General features: G+C 37.1%; 1 pseudogene; it reads left to right on the top strand.

Annotated features, from left to right (window-relative positions):
* The first annotated feature begins 3,065 nt into the window (after nt 1–3,065).
* Nucleotides 3,066–3,597, top strand: LOC145537722 (heat shock transcription factor, Y-linked pseudogene; annotated as a pseudogene).
* Nucleotides 3,598–4,726: the final 1,129 nt, after the last annotated feature.

Below are 4,726 nucleotides of genomic sequence, written 5' to 3'. Positions count from 1 at the left end.
AGGTATTAGCTCTTCTCTCAATTTTTGATAGAAAACAGCTGTGAAACCGTCTGGTCCTGGGCTTCTGTTTGCTGGAAGATTACTGATTACACTTTCAATTTCCGTGCTTGTGATGGGTTTGTTAAGATTTTCTTTTTTTTCCTGGTTCAGTTTTCAGAAGTTGTACTTTTCTAAGAATTTGCCCACTTCTTCCAAGTTGTCCATTTTATTGGCCTATAGTGGTTGATAGTAGTCTCTTAAGATCCTTTGTATTTCTGTGTTGTCTGTCTTGATCTCTCCATTTTCATTTCTAATTTTGTTGATTTGATTCTTCTCCCTTTGTTTCTTGATGAGTCCAGCTAATGGTTTGTCAATTTTATATATCTTCTCAAAGAACGAGCTTTTAGCTTTGTTGATTTTTGCTCTGGTCTCATTTGTTGCTTTTACATTTATTTCTGCTCTATTATATGATTTCTTTCCTTCTACTAAACCTGGGGTTCTTGAATTCTTCCTTCTCTAGTTGCTTTTGGTGTAGAGTTAGGTTATTTGTTTGGCTTGGTTCTTCTTTCTTGAGGTAAGCCACTTTTGCTATGAACCTTCGCCTCTGCACTCATTCTACAGCGTCCCATAGGTTTTGGGTTGTTGTGTTTTCATTTTCACTCGTTTCTATGCATATTTTGATATCTTTCTGGATTTCCTCTGCGATTTGTTGCTTATTTAGCAGCGTGGTATTCAGCCTTCATATGTTTGAATTTTAAATAGTGTTTCTCTTGCAGTTGATATCTAGTCTCAGTGTACTGTGGTCAGAAAATATGCTTGGAATGATTTCAAGGTTCTTTGAATCTACCAAGGTTGGAATTATGGCCGAGGATGTGATCTGTCCTGGAGAAGTTTCCATATGTACTTGAGTAAAAGGTGAAACCCATTGTTTTGTGGTGAAATGTCATATCGATATCAATTATGTCTAACTGGTCCATTGTAGCATTTAAACTTTGTATTTCCTTGTTAATTTTCTGTTTACTTGATCTATCCATAGGTGTGAGTGGGGTAGTGAAGTCTTCCACTATGACTGTGTTATCGTTAATTTCCCCTTTCATGCTTGTTAGCCTTTGCCTTACATATTGTGGTTCTCCTATGTTGGGTGCATATGTATTTATAATCATCATATCTTCTCGGATTGATGTTTTGATCATTATGTAGTGTCCCTCTTTGTTTCTTTTCACAGGCTTTATTTTAAAGTCTATTTTGTCTGATATGTGTATTGCTACTCCTGCTTTCTTCTGGTCTCGATTTGCTTGGAATAGCTTTTTTCCAGCCCTTCACTTTCAGTCTGAATGTGCCCCTTGTTTGGAGGTGGGTCTGTTGTAGACAACATAAACAGTGGTCTTGTTTGTGTATCCTTTCAGCTAGTCTTTGTCTTTTGGTTGGGGCATGAGACCCATTTCCGTTTAAGGTAACTATTGATAAGAATGATCCTGTTGCCATTTGCTTTGCAGTTTGGGGTTCGAGTTTATACAACCTTTCTGTGTTTCCTGCCTAGAGAAGATCCTTTAGCATTTGTTGAAGAATGAAAAGAAGAGTTGGGAATAAAAATGTCTCTACAGTATCTTCATTAGTCCGAGGATATAAGAAGAAGCATGTTAAAGCAAGGGGTAATATGGATGATCAAAACTCTGACTTTCATCCTGAAACTTGAGGACAGAGTGTATTTTCAGCCTGCACAAGTTTAAATGTGCCATTCATAAGGAAGTCTTCTACCATCCAGATAGCTGCTGAAACAAGTGCTCCAACTTGAAATGATTTCTCTTCTCCATCATAAATATCAGTTAGACCACAGGAGCATACTGTGATACATCAATCTGCAGCTGCTTTAGTTGTTGTTGTTGTTGTTGTTTTATTTGAAGAGAAATTGCTTTATAGAATTTTGCTGTATTCTGACAGAATTCAAAATAAATCAACCATAGAGGCACATATATCCCCTCCCTCTGGGAATACCCTCCCGTCTCTCTCCCCATCCCACAATCTAGGTTGAGCATTTGTCATGGGATTTCACATAGCAGCTGCAATAAATCAAATGGCTCCAGTGAAAATTTTGCAGCTATGTCTACTTCTGTTTCTCTGTACCCAAACTTATGTCCATTACGGAACAGTTAGTTTGGACTGACAGTGGAGCCTTCTACCTTTCCAGGTTGGTATGGTAATATGTCAGCCCATGACCGTCCTTTTCCTAAACTACAACAGTCAGACAATTTAGTTTTCCCAGTGCCAAAGATCCCTGATACACCTGTTGCTTCTCTTTCAAGATCCACTCATCAACCATCTTCATTATTTGAAAACTGTCCTAATACAACTGATCTACCAAATAGGTGTCGGATTATGGAGGATACCAAAGTGTAAAATTAACGTTGGGAGATGTCAACAAATTCCTACAATTCTCTTATTTGAAGAAAAAAGTTACATATTCATCTTCATAGGGCCAATTTCTATTTTGAAATAATCAAGAGTAAAATGAGTCTTTATTTCTGTGCCTGACTATTTTACTCTGCGTAATATAAACACTTCTGTTCAAGGTCATAAAATAAACACTACACTTGCTTTCACTGAAACCCTCAGTCAGTTGATTGACTTTATTGCATAGAAGCGAGCAGACCCATGTTTGGTTTGGTAACAGTCCTGAATGTTAAGAATATGTGTATAGAAGGGTGATCAATCACTTTTATTTCAGGAACCAAGTAGACATATTGATTTAATTTTTCTGTGTAAAAATTCTTTAGAAAGGACATTTTGCAGTTTTCATGTTTTTGGTTACTATTTATGCAAGCAGCCTTTATTTTAAGTTGATGTAGAAGTAAACACTGGTTGAACATTGCCCTTCAATTGCTAGAAGACCAGTGACTTTATGATGTCAGAGCTACTCTTCAATTGCTAGGAGATCAGTGACTTTGTGATGTCACAGCTTTTTGACTTTGAGAACCATGCTGATGGTCTTGAAAGTTTATCTCTGTACGCCAGCCAAGCAGCATTTGAAGTTGGAGTGTGTAAACTCAGACAAATGAGAAAAGTATCTGAAGAAAGATTTCTCTGAGATGGCACATATTCCTTCAGAAATTCAAGATGTGCCTCGTAAAGATGTATCAAGTGGTCCCAAAACCTCCATTAGATCATCTTCGTGTGATTACACACTTACTGGGGACTCAGTTTTGAGATCTATGATTGAAGAATATGCTTTTCAGGCTTTGTCTAAGGAAGTTGGGACTAAAAGGCCACGCTACACATTTTCTGTCTCTGAAACAAATGAGTTGAATGTTTCTTTCACTCATTTTTCCTCAAAAACTCTGGATTATAGTTGAAAGAGATCAGTTTGAATCTATTTGGTGGGATGAGAGTGACACTTATATAGTGATTAATGAAGAACTCTTCAAGAAAGAAGTCTTGGAAAGAAAGGCCCCTTTCAGAATGTTTGAAACTGATAGTATGAAAAGTTTAGTTAGCCAGGTTAACCTTTATGGGTTTAGTGAAAAGTGACAAACTTTTCAAAGATCTGCTTCACTACCTGACTTTCTGGAAGAAGAAAACAATGTCTCTGTTTTGAGCAAGGTAATCCAAAATTTCCACTGACTGTCAATATGTAAGATTAAATCGTGTGACTTAGAAAGCGTGTTCACATATGTAGCTAAAACCGAATTTAAAATTGAGATAGCAAATTGTTGAACACGTTTTATTTTTTGAAGTTGAGAACAGCTGGAGCTTAAAATATTTGATATTTAATATACTCTCCTAGCAACTTGAAATCAGATACATGTCCTCAAGCTACTTTAAGTGGTATTTACTGTATATATACAACATATTTTTTAGTTGAGGAGCATACTTGTTTCTAACATGTAAGGTATTAAAACTACTAATGGAGGTGTTCTCTTTTATTCTTTTTAATTGGCATCATGAAAGGAATACATTTTTATAGTTTAACTTTGCTTGTCAGTTTTACCTTAGTTTCTAAAAAACTAAATAATTGTATCCTTTGATTTTAGTTATAGGTCTACCATAATCCAAAATCAAAAGAGGTTATCCCCAACTTTTAGGAAGAATGAAAAGAAGAGTTTGGATTAGCAATGTGTTTCCGAAATCTTCACTAGTTAAAGCAAGGGTCAACGTAGATGATCGTAACTCTGGTTTTCATGCTGAAACTAGTGGAGAGAGTCCATTTTCAGCTTCCACCAGTTTAAGTGTGCCTTTCCCACAAAAGACTTATACCAGCCAGATAGTCCCTAAAACAAGCGCCCTATCTCCATGTGAGTTTCCTTCCCCATCAATGTCAGTTAGACAAACAGAACAGAATGTGGTAGATCAACCTGCTGTTTTAAACCAGTTGAGCATTTTTAATTGGCACTCCCATAGCACCTACACTCAAGTAAATGGCCACGTTGAGGACTTTGCTACTACCGCTACCTCTACTTCTCAGAACCACAGTGGATCTCCATTACGGAGCAGTTCTTTTGGACTGATGGTGGAGCCTTCTACATTTCCAGACAGGTATAGTGATATGTCAGCCCATGACAGTCCTCTTCCTAACCAGCAACAGAGAGGCAACTCAAGGTCCCTAGTGCCAACGATCGCTTATACACCCACCTCCTCTCTTTCAAGTCAATTCATCAACGATATTCCTTATGTGAAAACCATGCTAATTAAAACTGACCTATCAAATAAGTATCAGCTTATGGAACCTAATGAAGATTAAAATTTACGTTGG

This window comes from Giraffa tippelskirchi, chromosome Y, assembly GCF_054371585.1.
Source record: "Giraffa tippelskirchi isolate mGirTip1 chromosome Y, T2T-mGirTip1v1.2.pri, whole genome shotgun sequence".
In the NCBI taxonomy this organism is placed as follows: domain Eukaryota; kingdom Metazoa; phylum Chordata; class Mammalia; order Artiodactyla; family Giraffidae; genus Giraffa; species Giraffa tippelskirchi.
This window is presented reverse-complemented; position numbering and strand designations above follow the sequence as displayed.